This window comes from Rhinatrema bivittatum, chromosome 1 (assembly GCF_901001135.1).
Source record: "Rhinatrema bivittatum chromosome 1, aRhiBiv1.1, whole genome shotgun sequence".
In the NCBI taxonomy this organism is placed as follows: domain Eukaryota; kingdom Metazoa; phylum Chordata; class Amphibia; order Gymnophiona; family Rhinatrematidae; genus Rhinatrema; species Rhinatrema bivittatum.
The window spans coordinates 325,990,540-326,009,617 of record NC_042615.1 but is presented as its reverse complement, the minus strand read 5'-3'; positions in this window follow the sequence as shown (position 1 = coordinate 326,009,617).

Genomic DNA, 19,078 nt, shown 5'->3' with positions numbered 1-19,078 from the left:
CTAAGATTTAATGCAAAAAAATGCACAGTTATGTATAAGGGTTACAAAAACCCAAGGAAAAGGTAAAGTATGGAGTGTGAAATTCTAAGAACAAAAGAAGAGCAGGATCTGGGGATGATTATACCTGATGACCTTAAGGTAGCCAAGCAGGTGGATAAGGTAATGGAAAAAGCCAGAAAGATGCTTGGGTACATAGGGAGAGGAATAGTCAGCAGAAAAAGGGAGGTGATATTGCCCCTTTATAGGTCTCTGGTGAGATCTCACTTGGAATACTGTGTATAATTTTGAAGACCGCACCGTCTAAAGGATATAAACTATTTGGATTCAGTCCAGAGGGTGGCTACTAAAATGATCAGTGGTCTTCATTTTAAAGCATATGGAGACAAACTTAAAGATTTATTTATTTTTATTTATTTATTTATTTATTTATTAACTTTTATTTACCGACATTCGTGAAGCACATCATGCCGGTTTACAATGAACTCAGGTGGAAAAATACAATAAAACAATGGAGCAATAAAACAAGGGAGGAGAGAGGGGAAGGAGAGAGGGGAAGGAGGATAAGAAGGGGGAAGCGGGAAGAGGGGAAGGAGAGAGGGTAGGAGGATAAGGAGGGATGGGGGAGAGAAGGGATAAGGAGGGGATGGGAAAGGCAGAAAAGATGGATGAAGTAAAAACAGGATAGAGGAGAGGAAAGGTAAGATAGGGGATATATGATAGAAACTTTTAAATATCTCAAAGGTTTTCAAGCACAGGAGACACGTTTCTTTCAATGGAAAAGAAGCTCTAGAACGAGGAGTCATGGGATGAGGGTGAAAGGGAATAGACGCAAGAATAATCTTAGGAAATATTTCTTTATAGAGAGAGTGGTGGATGCATGGAAAGGCCTCCTAGTGGAGGTGTTTGAGACAAAAATAGTATCTGAATTTAAGAAAGCATGGGATAAATGCAGGGGATCTCTGAAGAAATGTAGAGATTGTAAAGCTTAATTATTTGGTGGATGGGCAGACAAGATTGACCATATGGATATTTTCTACCATTTAGTTTCTCTGTTTCTATATTCCTAAATGAAAAAATGAACTGAAAGAATGACTTTCTTTGCACATCCCTATGGGCTATCATGTTAGTGTGATCTTAAAACAAGAAGAAAAAAATGCCTACTCTTACTTCTGTTTTCCACTGTTTCATTAACATAATCTCTGAAACAATGATATGTCCCAGCATCAGAGGAATCAATGAGGAAAGCCATAGTATTCACATGCAAGGAAAATTGTCTAATTCCAAACAGAAGTCCACCCCCACCCCGCCGGAGCCTTATCAAACTGCATGGCATAAGATACTGCAGATTTATAAGGTCAGTGAGTCCAAATGAAAAAAATAAAACGTGTTCCCACCTGTACAATATTCATTCTTTACCCTTCACTTACATTCCTCCTCTCTAGAAAGGGGCAACATTTGCAAGACACCTGACATTCATACTTTCACTGTAGACATAGGAAGGACAATTTTCAAAAGCCATTTACCCAAGTAAATATCGATTTATCAGGTAAAAAGTCTGTCTGAAAATTGCCTTGCCTTAACTCTCCTAAAGGCATGCACAATGTTGACTTAGGGGTAGATTTTAAAAGAAGTGCATGCACATCCATTTGTGCACGCTTCCCGGCGAGCACACATGGATGTGACGATTTTACGACATGTGCACGCCAGCACTCGCATGTTATAAAATAAGTGGGCCGAGCGGCGACGCATTTCAACCTTCCCTGGTTCCCTCCCAGTCCACTCCAATTAAGGAGCGGACTGGGAGGGAACATCCCTACCCCTACTTAACCTCCCTTCCCCTTCCCTTCTCCTCTCTACCCCCCTAAACCCTACCTATCTAACTTTTTTTTTTTTTATTAGCTTTTCAAAACTATTACAAAGTAAGAATCAACTTTGCAAAATGAAATCTTAAAGTTTTGAACATACATTCTAATTACACAACTTACAGATAAGAACATAAGAACATAAGAAAATGCCATACTGGGTCAGACCAAGGGTCCATCAAGCCCAGCATCCTGTTTCCAACAGTGGCCGATCCAGGCCATAAGAACCTGGCAAGTACCCAAAAACTAAGTCTATTCCATGTAACCATTGCTAATGGCAGTGGCTATTCTCTAAGTGAACTTAATAGCAGGTAATGGACTTCTCCTCCAAGAACTTATCCAATCCTTTTTTAAACACAGCTATACTAACTGCACGAACCACATTCTCTGGCAACAAATTCCAGAGTTTAATTGTGCGTTGAGTAAAAAAGAACTTTCTCCGATTAGTTTTAAATGTGCCCCATGCTAACTTCATGGAGTGTCCCCTAGTCCTTCTACTATCCGAAAGAGTAAATAACCGATTCACATCTACCCGTTCTAGACCTCTCATGATTTTAAACACCTCTATCATATCCCCCCTCAGTCGTCTCTTCTCCAAGCTGAAAAGTCCTAACCTCTTTAGTCTTTCCTCATAGGGGAGTTGTTCCATTCCCCTTATCATTTTGGTAGCCCTTCTCTGTACCTTCTCCATCGCAATTATATCTTTTTTGAGATGCGGCGACCAGAACTGTACACAGTATTCAAGGTGCGGTCTCACCATGGAGCGATACAGAGGCATTATGACATTTTCCGTTTTATTCATCATTCCTTTTCTAATAATTCCCAACATTCTGTTTGCTTTTTTGACTGCCGCAGCACACTGAACCGAAGATTTCAATGTGTTATCCACTATGACACCTAGATCTCTTTCTTGGGTTGTAGCACCTAATATGGAACCCAACATCGTGTAATTATAGCATGGGTTATTTTTCCCTATATGCATCACCTTGCACTTATCCACATTAAATTTCATCTGCCATTTGGATGCCCAATTTTCCAGTCTCACAAGGTCTTCCTGCAATGTATCACAATCTGCTTGTGATTTAACTACTCTGAACAATTTTGTGTCATCTGGAAATTTGATTATCTCACTCGTCGTATTTCTTTCCAGATCATTTATAAATATATTGAACAGTAAGGGTCCCAATACAGATCCCTGAGGCACTCCACTGTCCACTCCCTTCCACTGAGAAAATTGCCCATTTAATCCTACTCTCTGTTTCCTGTCTTTTAGCCAGTTTTCATTCCACGAAAGGACATCGCCACCTATCCCATGACTTTTTACTTTTCCTAGAAGCCTCTCATGAGGAACTTTGTCAAACGCCTTCTGAAAATCCAAGTATACTATATCTACCGGTTCACCTTTATCCACATGTTTATTAACTCCTTCAAAAAAGTGAAGCAGATTTGTGAGGCAAGACTTGCCCTGGGTAAAGCCATGCTGACTTTGTTCCATTAAACCATGTCTTTCTATATGTTCTGTGATTTTGATGTTTAGAACACTTTCCACTATTTTTCCTGGCACATATTTGTTCAAAAACTAGACATCATAGAGGCAATTCCAAAAGGACGAAATTTGTAAGTGAGGAAATTTTTTTTTTTTAAAGACATTATAGTAGAATAATTTGGATATTCATGAAAGTTTCAACAATATACTAATTACTTACACCTCCAACTTTAATAGATATCTGCATCCTAGCATTCAGAAAATCTTGCAATTGAGATACCTCAAAGAAAATAAAAACATTTCCCTGTTGTTTTATTACACATTTACATGGGTATTTTACAACCCTAGTTGCCTCCAATGTCATGATGCTAGGCTTTAAAGAAAGAAAAGCTTTGCATCTAATCTAAGTACTTCCGGCAAGGTCAGGGTAACTTTTTTTTTTGTTTTGTTTTTATACTTGCTTCAGGGCCCGACCTGAAGTAAGTTACGCACGCCGGCAGCCAGCTGGCGTGCAAGGCTCCGGGACAGCGATCGATGGTGCTGTCCCAGCCTGCCTCGCTCCACCCAGAACTCACCCCCAGCCCGACCCTTGCAGGAAGGCCAGCACTTATGCACGTACCAGCCTTTACAGGCGTGGCTGGGCCTTTTGGAAAATAGGCTCAGCACGTGCAAGGCCCGGCCACACCTGTAAAGGGTGGATTTTATGCGCGCGGCCTATTTAAAATCTACCCGTTAAAGTAAAGCTGTTCCCAGGGGCAGGATCAGGAAATACTGATCTGTACATTGCATTTTCAAATGGACACATGCTAAAGTCTCAGCCAGACATAGCCCATACAAAATGTAGGTACAAGACCTGTGGGCCAGTTGTACTTGTGAACAATTTTCAAAAGGGAAAGTATGTACAGAGTTTCCCTTTTCTAAATGTGTACAAAGTGTGCAAGTGAGTGAAGCCTTTATTTTGCATATCTTTCCAATGTGGGTAATATAGGATTCATTATATGTACTGGCACAACTTAGATCATGGTATCATGCGAGGTTTTGTACCATTTTCTTCTGTTTGGGTTTCTGCCTGGAGCTTTCCCCCTTGTGAGGGTAATTTTCTCACAGGGCCTAAAACCGCTTTGAAAATTCCCAGGTAGTCCTGGTATGCACGCACACAAGTGCATGTAATTTTCTGTGCATGCTTTCGGAAAACCAAAGTATGTGCACATACTGATTTCTGAACCTGGAACATCTCTTTCTAGTACATGTTAAATTATATGTTAAATGGGGTTTTATGCATACTTTTAAGTGCATAACCCCTTAATTGATTTCAAAGTGCTGTGTATAAATAAATCTAATTGAAAACAAGCCCTACAAATTTTTGTTTCCTGTTAGTTGGTTGCAGAAAAGCTAGAACTGTGCCTCGGTGAGGAGGAGAGAGAGATTAACATACACACGCACACACACACAAACACACAAATGCATCCTCAAATACACAATCACATTCATACATACAACACACACCACACTCACATGTAAGTCACATTTTATTTGCTTTATTTATATGTTATTTTCAGAATACTAAATTCCCTTTGCTGACAGTAGGTATGTGCAATCCCAAGAATAACATCATCCTTGCTATTACTGCTAAAAAATTAAACAAGTACTAGAATATAGTACATTATATTATTCCAAATGGAAAAAAAAAAAAGAAAATCCAAATTCTGCTGTCTACAGAAGTTGATTTTTATAAAATATTTAAAGAAGGCTAGAATAAATATGCTGCTCATAGCAATAGTCGAGTTTGTACTAGTCACAACAACACAAGTGAATTATGACTATTTATGATTAAAATATTGCATTTTAACTCTTTACAATGTTAAAAGAGACTTGAATATTTCAGTTGCTCAGCAAACATCCACAAAAATGAATGCCTTTTCTGAAGGGCAGTTTCTGGTTGGAGAGTGAAATGCCTGATAACTCAGCAGATGTTTGAATTGCCGAACACATTTCCCCTATAAAAACTCATGTGATGCAGAGCAGTCTATCTGCATAGCCTAGATTACGTTAACTCAGCAGAAAGCTCTTCCATTTAAAGTTCTTCAGCCAGAGATTAAAAAAAAAAAAAAAAATCTCAGAAACTGAAAGAAGCTTCTCACCAGGGCTCCATAATCCCTTTCAAGTACCATAGGACTTCAGACATTGTGCGATAACAATCATTGGAGTTACTTGAACAGTTCCGCAGTTATTTCAAGGATGAAGCCCTGAAATAAGATATGGAAAGATTCTGCTGGCAATTGACATTTGCACATCTGCTCTGACTGCAGAATGGTATTAATGTGTGGGTGGAAGTGAGAGGGGGAAAAAAAACAAAAGAAGAAAAGAATTAACTGTGTGTAAATCAAATAATGTTTTCGCTCGTTTGATTGTCTCCCTCACAATCAAAATGAAGTATTAGAAATGAGCCTTCATTTTACACAACTCATGATTCTGCATGAAATGCCAACATAGCTAGCTGGTAATGACATATCCTTTCAGGCGTAAACATATTTTTCTGAAATAAGTATCAGTCACAAGAAAACAGTCCATTTCTTCAACTTATCTGGTGTCAGTTTCCAGCTACGGTCTTCTCCATCACAGTTTCAGAATTTAATTTATCCCATCTTTTCTAATTTCAATGCACATTACTTGAATACTGCTCAGTTCAATTCTTTATTTTTTTTAATTATTTAGAGGTCCATATTCTGTCAGTGTCTGGATAACAAAATTAGCCAGATATACTTATCTGAATAACGGGCCGATACAGTACAGTGCGCTCCGGGTCTGCAGCTCCAGTGGAGCGCACTGTTAGCCCGCGTTTGGACACGTCTTTTCGAAGCGCTAGCTTTACCCCTTATACAGTAAGGGGTAATAGCGTGTCGAAAACGCGCGTCCAACCCCCCCAAAACTAATAGCGCCCACAACATGCAAATGCATGTTGATGGCCCTATTGGTTATTCCTGCGCGACCCAGAAAGCAAAATGTGCAGCGAAGCCACACATTTTACTTTCAAAAATTAACGCCTGCCCAAAGGCTGTCGTTAATTTCTGCCAGCGCCAGGGAAGTGTACAGAAAAGCAGAAAAAACTGCTTTTCTCTACACCCTCCGACTTAATATCATAGCAATATTAAGTCGGAGGCCCCAAAAATAAAAACAAAAAATTTAAAATCGGCCCACGGCCTGTGGGTCGGAAGATGGACGCTCAATTACGACGGCGTCCGTTTTCCGAACCCGTGACAGTCAGCGGATTTGAGAACCGACGCCGGCAAAATTGAGCGTCGGCTGTCAAAATCGCTGACAGCCGCCGCTCCTGTCAAAAATGAGGCGTTAGGGACAAGCATGTGAATGATCCTATTACTCATTCACTCCACATGCAAAAAGATAAATGTACATCTCAGATGCACATTTATCGCTCAGCTATTAATGCCTGCCTGGAGCAGGCGGGGCAGGCATTAATAGCAGAGCGCAGGTAAAAGATGTACAGAAAAGCAGAAAAACTGCTTTTCTGTACTTCTTTTTTAAAGTAAAAAAAATAAAATAAATAAAGTAAAAAAAATAAAATAAAATAACTCGGCAGACCAGCCATCTGCCATTAATGAAAATGGCCATTTTCATTACTGGCAGACAGGCAGGTTATGAAAACCGAGGCCGAGTTTACCGGCGTCGGTCTTCAAAACTGGCAGTCGAGATAGCAAGGAGGTGCTAGGGTTGTGCAAGCGACCCTAGTGCCTCCTTCCTAGCATGACCCCCTAATTTACATATTGCATGGCGCCCCCCCTTGTGGGCACCATGCGTGCATTAAGAAAGCGGGATGCTTATTTTAGGATACATAGGGCAGCTCCAGTATGCTACTCCATAAAGCATTACCTGCTAATGTGGGAAGAGGGAGAAGACTCTGTGTTGCTCTACAGCCCAAAACACTGCCAGACTATATTGTAAGAAGTCCGCAGGGTGGAAGTCTACACAAAGCACATCACCCAGCTGGGGAAATCGGTGTGCGTCACAGTGAAACTGCTCCTTTTTCAGGACAGGACTATGCCAATGCATCCCAGGCCTGATGCGGTCATGACACATTAGCCTAGGCCGGCAAGTAGTTACCAGTCAAGAGCTGTCCGAAAAAGGCTACTTGATTAATTGTGCCGTGAAAAGTGTGCGGTACTCGGGGACTGGAGAAACACAGAAAGAGAGGTAGGGGGAAGGGAGCACAAACCAGCGGGTTGTATCTACCCTTGACCTGCACATGAGGTGGACTTAAGGCGCGATCTAATACTGATAGCTGAGCCAGTCTCATTTTCCCAGGGGAAGGAATAGCACGCCCATACAGACCAAAGCAGTCAAAGAAGATGTTTAAGGCTCTGAGGTTACTAATGGGTCACAGGGCAGATCTTCTCTTTAATACTAGCTAATTGGTAAAGTCTAAACCATGGCACTATGGTGAGTGGGCCACCATATCAATGGGGCATGCCGAAAGCACATCTAGAAATTCACCCAGGAGGGTTAGCTGCGACAAGGGATGGCTCACCGAGTGGTGCCACATCTCCAACAGTTCTGCTGGAAGCTGTGTCACACAGTTGACACCACCCTATGTTCAGCATTAGCGTCAGGTGAATGTTGTGCAAACCAACTGGGTTTGCACCCCAGCAGGGGGCATGTGTCTGTGGACAGGGATAGCTACCTTCCACGCTCTCTGCCCTCTTCAACGTAGCATACACTGTGGCAAGAGCGTTCCAGAAGCACTGTAGCAACACTTTATTGAAGAAGGGCAGCTCCATAGCGCTAGCAACACACTGGTTACTTGTCTGATTACAGACTGGGACCTTGTGTACATATAGTGCATGGACAATGCAAAAGACTGATTATCATGCAGTACCTGTAAGTGGGAGCCACCACTAACTGTTCCCCAGTTATGATAATAACATGTCCTTGCCACAACAGGTAGATATGACAACCAGGCATGTTGTCTATGTAGATAACTATGTGGCTTACAAGAGGGGAAGTGCTTAGCCTGCTGACATGAACATGGCAACACACTGTTATATCCCTATAGTGCCAGGACATGGCATATATGCATTAGGGCAGATTATAATGCCTGTCCTTTATGGCACAAATAGTTGTTCAGCATCTAGGGCACACAGACGAGGTGGGACTCAGCAACCCTTTCCCTCCACATGTGAAAGAGCATTCTAGAATCCCAAGTATTTCATTAGGCTGGCATGGTGCCTCATCACATACTTTCGAGTTGTCAGGGAAAGCAAGCCACTACTTGGAGGCTAACTTGACACCGCTGTGTTTAATTTCTAGCCACACCTTACTACAAACAGTGGATCTGAACAGTCCAGAATCACTGGACTTCACTACACACTGCTTGGCACCTCTTGCCTTCTCCTCAGCAATATTCAGAAACTGCATACATTTAAATCACTCTGATATCCTACCCTTCCTAATGTGATCACCATGATGTGTAGTCCTGTAACCTCCTTGACACTGCAGGTCCGTCCTTAGCACCCAGCTAGTTGAGGCTCATAAATGTAAGGTGTGTAAAAGATGCAGAGGCTGCTATAAAGTGTCCCAGCAAGAGTGACCTTCAGAACATCAGCATTACCCCTTCACATGCATACAATAGGCAAAGCACATAGGCTCCAGCTTCCTATAGAATTTTTCCTTTGCAGCATGCAAGGTTGTGTGTATATAATACTTAGCCACTATCAGAGCATAAAGATGAAAAACACAAAAAGGATTGCATAACAGCAGGTTTATTCCTGAAAACAGTGCAGTGTGTATTATGAAACATATGTACTGCACTTTTCACATGAATGTTTAGTTCATTGGTAGTCACAATCAGAAAGTACAAGATAACAAATAGCAATCAAAAAGGCTTTTTCTTCGTTATAGCACATAACGTTGGAAATTCTACCCACAAAAAAGCTATAACTTATTAACATATACAGGTAGTTGGTGTTATCTGCAATGCAGAAGCATTACTAGAGATGTGAATCGGTACTGGACTCGTTTCTGGTATCGGGTTCGTAGTAAATCAGTGGGAAATCTTTGTTCACAGTTTTGAATGCTTTTTTTTTCGGCTGTCCACAACTGAAAAACAAAAACCCACCCAACCCTTTAAATCGAATTATTTAGAATCCCCCACCCTCCCTACCCCCCCCCCCCAAAACTTTTCTAAAGTACCTGGCGGTCCAGCGGGGGTCCCGGGAGTGATCTCCTGCTCTCGGACCGTCGGCTGCCACTAATCAAAATGGCATCAATGGCCCTTTGCCCTTACCATGTAACAGGGGCTATTGGTGCCATTGGCTGGCCCCTGTTACATGGTAGGAGTAATGGACGGCCAGCGCCATCTTTAAAAATGGTGGGGTTTTCCTATCACTTTCGGAGACCGCACGATTCCCGACAGATGAGAAAATATTGTACGATATTTTCATCCATCAGAAAAATGATTCACATTCCTAATTATTACCTAGGAACATAGAAACAGGAAGTGGCACACCAAAAGCTGTAGTACTGCATTCAAATCAGAACCTCATAACGGTAGACAATGTGTAAACAGGCACAAGCCCCAGACAGTCCATGTTGAAAGAGTGCACTGAAAGGGGACAGCCTGAGATCCACGGCAGCAGAGTTCAAGTCAAGGCCCCAGAAAGTCCATGTTGAAAGAGTGCACTGAAAGGGGACAGCCTGAGATCCACGGCAGCAGAGTTCAAGTCAAGGCCCCAGAAAGTCCATGTTGAAAGAGTGTACTGAGTGGGAACAGACTGAGAGCCACGGCAGCAGAGTTCAAGTCAAGGCAGCAGGAGAATAAGTAGACAGTTTAGCATGTAGGCAGCATTGAAGGACCAGCACAACCACATCAATATGGAGGAAGGAGGCCCAGGACGAGACACAGCAGCATGGAGGAAGGAGACCCAGGATGAGACACAGCAGCATGGAGGAAGGAGACCCAGGATGAGACACAGCAGCATGGAGGAAGGAGGCCCAGGACGAGACACAGCAGCAGACAGCCAGCACTTGCAGCCAATGAGAAGAGATGGTACCCCACAGCAGACAGCCAGCACTTGCAGCGGATAGGGACAGCACACAGCAGGCATCAGGCACTTGCAGCGGATGGGGACAGCACACAGCAGGCATCAGGCACTTGCAGCAGATGGGGACTCCACACAGCAGTCAGCAGGCACTTGCAGAGGATGTGGACACCACTCAGCAGGCACACAAATTGACGTGTTTTTCATGACATTAGCATTTGTGGATTCATTTTCTTCCATCTAGACGGCACAGCAACTCTGTGGCGGGCCCACGCTGATCCATTTTCTTCCATCTAGACGGCACAGCAACTCTGTGGCGGGCCCACGCTGATCCATTTTCTTCCATCTAGATAGCACAGCAACTCTGTGGCGGGCCCACGCTGATCCATTTTCTTCCATCTAGATAGCACAGCAACTCTGTAAGGAGGCCATCCTTGTGCTCGAATTTTAGGTAGTGCTGTAGCCATGTATAAAGATGATTTTTGGGCCCTCATGGGCCCTTGCCACGCTGTGGCTTACCTGTTGGAGGTGGCATGGTCTTGGGCGGATGCCCCCTGCTCCCTCGGGACCCTCAGGGTCTGCTGCATGGTGTTGAGGGGATGGAACCTGTTGAGGACCCAGACTGCTGCTCTGGCATCCACTGCAATATCTGGAGCATTATGTTTGAGAGGGTGGTGAGACCTGCCGTGATGCTGTTCCCTGATTGGGTGACAGCTGCTATCTCAAGCTCCCTCAGTCTATTTTGGCATGTGAGGGATCGCCGTACCCCACACAGTTTGCACACAAGTGCTCTGCATGCGTGCCTGCCAGGGGATCTGCCACTGGGGATGACTGAGCAGGGCCCAATAGTGGTGGTGGTGCTGCTGGTGTAAGCGATGGAGTTATCAGTGGCACAGGTACATGGCAGGGTGGCTGTGCTACAGGGCTGGTTGATGGGCTGAATGGCTGCAAGGTTGGCATCGCTGGGCTGACACTTACGCCACGTGGGGTGCTGCTCGGAGGCTCCTCTGAAACAGCCCGGTCATGCTGCTCCATCAGTGAGTGGAGATCTAATGTAAGATTGAGGGGGCTTCTGTCCACTGGTGACTGCATTCCATAGAGGGAGGGAGGGGGGTCTCTCAGGCTGCTCCTCTTCCTCCTCCTCCTCCGATCACTGTGTATGGGCATCCACTGAAAATGGCCTTGTTATCATGGGTGGCTGGATCATCCCCGGGGGATCACGGCTCATCCCTGGGCCTTCCCAGCTGGGTCCTGGACGCTCCTGGCTGGGACTGGAGTGTTCTGTGGAAACAGAGGGACCCTTGGTCTGACCCAGTATGGCATTTTCTTAAGAGAGAGTACATAAGTACCAACGTGTCGGTTTGCATGAGAGGTACAGCTTTTTATTTGACCTAGTAATCCTCACACATAGCAGGTAGCTTTGAACCTTATGTTTTTTCTGTGTAGCAGAAGGTTTGGGGGACCAGAGCGCAGCGCACAAGCTTTGGAGCACATGTTTGAGGGTAAAAAGCAGGTTTAATAGACTTTAACTGTACATTAAGGGGTAGATTTTCAAAAACCGCGAATAGGCGTACTTTTGTTGGCGCTCCAGGCGCAAACAAAAGTACGCTGGATTTCAGTAGATACGCGCGTAGCCGCGCGTATCCGCTGAAATCCAGGATCGGCACGCGCAAGGCTATCGATTTCGTATAGCCGGCGCGCGCCGAGCCGCGCAGCCTACCCCCATTCCCTCCGAGGCCGCTTCGAAATCGGAGCGGCCTCGGAGGGAACTTTCTTTTGCCCTCCCCTCACCTTACCCTCCCTTCCCCTACCTAACCCACCCGCCCGGCCCTGTCTAAACCCCCCCCTTACCTTTGTTGGGGGATTTACGCCTCCCAGAGGGAGAAGTAAATCCCCACGCGCCAGCAGGTCGCTAGCGCGCCGGGACGCGATCTGGGGGCGGGCCCGGAGGGCGCGGCCACGCCCCCGGGCCGCCCCGGGCCGTAGACACGCCCCCGGGCCTGCCCCCGGAACGCTCCCGACACGCCCCGGAAATGCCGCGCGGTTCGGGCCCGCCCCCCCGACACGCCCCCTCCGAAAACCCCGGGACTTACGCGAGTCCCGGGGCTCTGCGCGCGCCGGTAGGCCTATGTAAAATAGGCCTACCGGCGCGCAGGGCCCTGCTCGCCTAAATCTGCCTGGATTTGGGCGGATTTAGGCGAGCAGGGCTCTTAAAATCCACCCCTTGCTGTGTAGCAGAAGCTTTGGGGGAGCAGAGGGCAATGCACAACTTACCATCAGCGAGATGTGAGGTGTCTAGCCGCAGAGGTAGCCCTTCAAAGACGTCCGGTCCCAGCCGCTCCATGAGTTGGTTCTCCATGTCTGTGAAGAGAATTGGGCAAGGGGGCCCCTCCTCCTTTCTGGCGCTGATACTGGTTCCTTTCTGCAATCTTGGATTTCAGATGTGCCTTCAGATCCCTGTACCGATGCGACACTTGCTCCCAGCTACGCCTTATGCCACTGTGCTGGGTGATCGTCTGGGCTATGGTGGTCCACAGCTGCACCCTCGCTGCTTTGGAGGTCTTAGCAGCACGGTTCCCAAATAAGTGTGCATAGTGCTGCAGCACACCAGCGATCAGAAGATCATTCTCCTGCATGCTGAAGCGGATTGTACGCTGTCTCTCTGCCATGCAGCTACCAGGCTGCCTGACGGCTGTGCCACTTCCGGAGGGGTGTCCTCCCTGCCCTCACTCCCTGCCCTCACTCTCTGTCACACCAGATTCATCACTCTCATCCCATCCCCACCTGACCCTGCACTTCCAACTCCCTTCCCCTCTACCCTGTCTGTCTACCCCTATGCTGAGGAACCCCTTCCCCCATTATTACCTGACTAACCCCCTCCCTCTCCCCCACCCTCCTATCACTTCCCTCCTGCCGGTCTCTCACACTACCCCTGTCCCTACTCCTAGTCCTACTCCTCCTTCCCCTATCACTATGTCCCTCTTCCTCCCTCTCTTCCTCCCACCTCCTCCCTCTACTCTCCACACCCCTCTTCTCACCTCTCTTACCCCTCCTCTCATGCTCCATCCTACACACCACACCACTCATCACCTCCTCCATAACACTCCTCCACTCCTCCATGCCTGACCTCCTCCTCCACACCACTCCTCCACGCCTCACCTCCTTCTCCATGCCTCACCTCCTCCTCCACGCCTCACCTCCTCCACACCACTCCTCACACAAAAAGATAAACAAGTGACAAACTGGCTTTCACAAAAGACAAAGGTTAAGGTAAACAGATGAGAACAGGAAACAAGACTCCGCAATCAATAATCACTAGAACTCTAAAGCACCTCCAACACCTACCTCCTCTAACCAAACTCCTTCCACACCCTCAAAGGAGGAGGGACAGAAAGTTAGTTTTTATACCTTGATACAATATCGCGGGATGCAATAAGGTTTTAAGGTTTTTTTGCAAAAGCGATGACATTACGCAGAACACGATGATGCTTCACAAACCGTGATAATATCGCAGTCTGCTAAACGTTTTGCTGCAAAACGCTAAGTACTTCATTTGCATGGAAACACCCCTTTTTCTAACATTTGCATTAGATGTGCGTTATCCATGTGAAAATGAAGAATCTAGGCCTAACTTTGGAGTTACTGTATATTTAGTAATGTAGACGTACTATTGAATATATCCAGCTACCTTAAAGTTAGCTAGCTAACTTTGGCCCAACCAGACTTAGCCAGCTATGGCCTAGATTCATCAAACTATCGCATGTGATAGGAAGAGGGCTATGTTTTATGGTAATAGCTTATTTATCACAAAGTATGCTATCTTAGCACAGGTATTACCACAGAGTGCAATACCTTTTCACACTTTGCAGTAAGTGCCACAATTGTTGAGAGAGAGAGAGAGAGAGAGAGAGAGAGCGCACATAGCTATAAGGCCCTTTTAGTATTTAGGTATTTATACCTCTATATGAGGCCCACCTAGTAGAGATGTGAATCGGAACCGGAATCGGTTCTGATTCCGGTTCCAATTCACATTGTGGTTTTTTTTTCGTCCGGCCCGATCGCGGTTTTGTTTATCGGCTGCGCCTGAGCCGATAAACAAAAAACCTACCCGACCCTTTAAAACTAATCCTAGCTTCCCCCACCCTCCTGACCCCCCAAAAAAACTTTTTACAGGTACCTGGTGGTCCAGTGGGGGTCCCGGAAGCGATCTCCCATTCTCGGGCCGTCGGCTGCCACTAATAAAAATGGTGCCGATGGCCTTTGCCCTTACCATGTGACAGGGTATCCATACCATTGGCTGGCCCCTGTCACATGGTAGGAGCACTGAATGGCCCGCGCCATTCCCGCCCTCCCCCAAAACAATAAGAGAACCCCCACGAACAATTTCGTGGGGTTTTCCTATCGTTTTGGGAGAGCCCCCGATTTCTGACGATTTTGAAAATATCGTATTATATTTTCAATCGTTCGAAGCCCGATTCACATCCCTACCACCTAGTACCTTGAGGTGAGGTTTAGGTATTAGTGTTGGGGTTAGGGGCTACTTTGACATTCAGAGTGAGACATACGAACTAGGGATGTGAATCGTTTTTTGACGATTTAAAACAATCGTCAGATATATTTTAAATCATCAAAAATCGTTAGAGCCATGATACAATAACAATTCCCCCAATTTATCGTCAAAAATTGTAAATCGGGGGAGGGGGAGAGGGCAGGAAAACCGGCACACCAAAACAACCCTAAAACCCACCCCGACCCTTTAAAAGAAATCCCCCACCCTCCCGAACCCCCCCAAAATGTTTTAAATTACCTGGGGTCCAGTGGGGGGGTCCCGGCGCGATCTCCCACTCTCGGGCCACGGCTGCGTTAAGAGAAATGGCGTCGGTGGCCCTTTGCCCTTACCATATGATAGGGCAAAGGTAGCACCGGTGCCATTTTGGTTCCTGTGACCTGATGTCACGAGTGCAGGAGATCGCTCCTGGACCCCCGCTGGACCCCCAGGGATTTTGGCCAGCTTGGGGGCCTCCTGACCCCCACAAGACTTGCCAAAAATCCAGCGGGGGTCCGGGAGCGATCTTCTGCACTCGGGCCGATTTGCCAATATTCAAAATGGCGCTGGCGCTACCTTTGCCCTCACTATGTCGACATATTTTGAATATTGGCAATACGGCCCGAGTGCAGAAGGTCGCTCCCGGCAAGTCTTGTGGGGGTCAGAAGGCCCGAGTGCAGAAGGTCGCTCCCGGCAAGTCTTGTGGGGGTCAGGAGGCCCCCCCCAAGCTGGCCAAAAGTCCCTGGGGGTCCAGCGGGGGTCCGGGAGTGATCTCCTGCACTCGTGACGTCGGGTCACAGGAACCAAAATGGCGCCGGCGCTACCTTTGCCCTGTCATATGATAAGGGCAAAGGGCCACCGGCGCCATTTCTCTTAACGCAGCCGTGGCCAGAGAGTGGGAGATCGCACCAGGACCCCCCCTCCACTGGACCCCAGGTAATTTAAAACATTTTTGGGGGGTTCGGGAGGGTGGAGGATTTCTTTTAAAGGGTCGGGGTGGGTTTTAGGGTTGTTTTGTTGTGCCGGTTTTCCCGCCCTCCCCCTCCCCCGATAAAACAATTTTTTAACCTAAAAAACTAAATTAGCATCACACCATGCGTTATGGTACTTTTCGCATGTGAAAAACGCATTAGCGCATGTGAAAAGCCCATAACGCAGCTTGGAAATTAACCCCCTATTTTAGCTGGTTAACTTTGAATATTGGAGTTATCTGGATAACTCAGCTCCTCCCAGTTATGCCCCCCAGAATGCCCTTAACTTAGCAGCTAACTTATTACGCGGCTAGAATATAGCTGGGAAATCATCATTTAGCTGAATAACCTCTGAGTTATCCAGCTAAATGCTTTTGAATTTGGACCTTTTAGTTACCATATGTATATTTAAACAATTTTCTTATCCACTTTTCAAATTGAAAAATACTTAAAGCAGAATATAGTTACCAACGTGTACCAGGTCAGATTGAATTAGCATTATTTTAGATTTTCATGTGCATGTAAAACAGAAAAGGTCACATTTTTCAATGGATCCAAGACCAAGTATAGAAACATAGAAACATAGAAATGACGGCAGAAGAAGACCAAACGGCCCATCCAGTCTGCCCAGCAAGCTTCGCAGTTTATCCATTTTTTTTTTATCTTCCCCCCCCCCTTTTTTTTCTCCCCCTCCCCCGTCACTATTGGCTTCCAGCACCCTCCGGCCCCAATTCCCTTCCACCCCTCCACCAATGCAGAGAGCAGTGCCGTATCCGCATCCCAATGAACATCCAGCTCAATCAGGGGTAGCAACTGCCGCAATAAATGGCCACACCCCTGCCCCATACTCTTACCCACCTCTGTTTTGTTTGTTTGTTTTTTTGTTTTGGTTTTTTTGTTTTTTGTTTTTTTGGAGATGGCAGCCCTCCAACCTTCCGCTCCGTGAAGGTGGAACACAAACCACTGGCATCCCGCTCCGTGAATGCCTCTGTGGCTACTGCCACTCCGTGCATCTTTAAGATATCAAGAATTACAACCAGTGTTCCTGGTTAACTTCAGTTCTATAATCAATTTCATGAGAAATGCTACAAGACTGATCTCTTGCCTTGCTGCTGCCACCTGTGAGAACCAGTGGCTTGGCAGCCCTTCGCACTAGATAATGGTCACGTTATGCTCCCTACATTTCCTTTCCCCAGTGGGCCTCTTAGGATTTTGCCTGTTAAGCAGCCTTATCCTACCCTCATGACACCTCCCCACCAGCAGAGGACCTCAGTATGCCTCATCACTAGTCTTGTCAAGTTCCTCCTCACTGCTCTTGCTACACCCAAGTCCCAGCCTTATGTAAAACCATCTTGCCACAGTAGCCTTGTCTTCCCATGGTGTCACTTCTGGCTCCCAGACTTGACCCTTGTTCTTGCCTTGCCTTGTGGCCTTCAGATCTTTTAGTCTCTTGCCTTGCCTTGAGGCCCTTGGACCTAGCCTGCCTTGTTCCCTGTCTTGAGGCCTCTGACCTATTCTCTCTTGTATCCTACCTTGAAGACTTGGGCTTATTATGTCTGTTCCAAGCCATGCTGCCTTCAGGCTTCTGTGTTTTTTGTTTCCCTAGTGTGCCTTGTTGGTCTTCTCCTGTCTATTCCAGTATCCAGTCCTTCCTGTTCCAGAGTCCTATCCTTGCCTTGTCTGAACCTTGTCTTGTCTAGCTCCAGGTGCTGCTTAGTATCCAGCTTGCCTTGCCCTGCCTACAAAGCCTTCCTGCCTTGCCAGCCATGTCCTGCCTACCAAGCTTGCCTGTCTTTTCAGCTTGCCTTGATCTACCTGCCAAACCTGCATGTACAGCCTTGCCATGCCTAGTCATGTTCTTGCCTGTGTGGACTCACCACTATGATGTACTGCCACCGCAGAGACCTACTAGCCTCCGGAATCCAAGGGTTCAACCTACGGGGGAGGGGGCTGGCTAGGCAGAAGATTGGCCCTTGTCTTGTCCCAAGTCCTGCCCTGTGTTATAGGTCAGCCTTGCTGGACTCTGGGGACAGCACATTTGTAAACTAAGGCTGGTACAGGTGGAATGTGATTCAGTTTGGTCTAAGGAGAAGTACTGGGAATACTTGACTACATAGCATAAGGGAGAATGGTGTGAGATGCAGCCCTGGAATGGGGTGTATCATCAGAGGCTAGTACAGGAGGCAATGTATGGAGGGAAGGAGGAGAGAGATTCTGGTCAGTTTCTGTGGGATACAGTGTAGGTGACAGCATCTGCAGGTAGAGACATACAACATGGGTTTATGCTATACTACAAATGGGGAAGGGGAAAGGAAGAGTGGGTGTGATGGAAGGAGGAGAAAAGATGAAGAAGAAAGGGAGAAGGATGGGAAAGGAAGGGACATAGGAAAATCTGGTGGATGGAAGGGGGGAGGGATGGAAGTGAATGAGAGGATGACATCATGAGGGGGAGTATTAAAGTGGTGGTGAGGCATGAAAGGTGAAAGACTGATGGGAAAAAAAGGGAAGAGATTGGAAGAATAGAGGCAAATGTATTCATATTTTTTATATCAGTGATTTATTGTTTTTATTTTGATGTTATTTGTAAGCCATTATGATTGGTCACAGAACAGAAATATAATACAGAAAGAAAGAAAGAAAGAAAATGAATAAGGCTGTTTTTGAATTTTGAAGAAAAAGGCTGTTATAAGAGAGTGGGGTAGGAGGAGAGAAAGAACAGAAGACGCAGCAGATGAAAAAGGAAGTGAAAAGTGAAAAAATTCTGAAAAAATAAGAAAAATGAATTGGAAAGGATGATTCAATAATTTAAATATATGCAATAAGCTGGAGAAATATTTTTTAAAACAATACTCTGAAAATAGATTATCACTAAACATGTGCCTTTTTATTTTTTCTAGCATATGAAATGTTGAAAAGAATTATATAAAAGTGATTGATCTGCATTTCTGTCAATCTGTCTGCATATAGGGACATAAATTCAGCAAATTTTACCTGCATGAAGAAAATGTGAATACCTCTGAGGATTTCAAAAATCAAAAACATCAGTATTTTCCAAAAATTGAGCCTCCAAAAAAGTCCTCATTGATTTTAATAGGAGAAAAATCTCGTTTGCTTTTAATGAAAAACTGTCAAAATTCTGACCAATGTTCCAGTTCAAACAC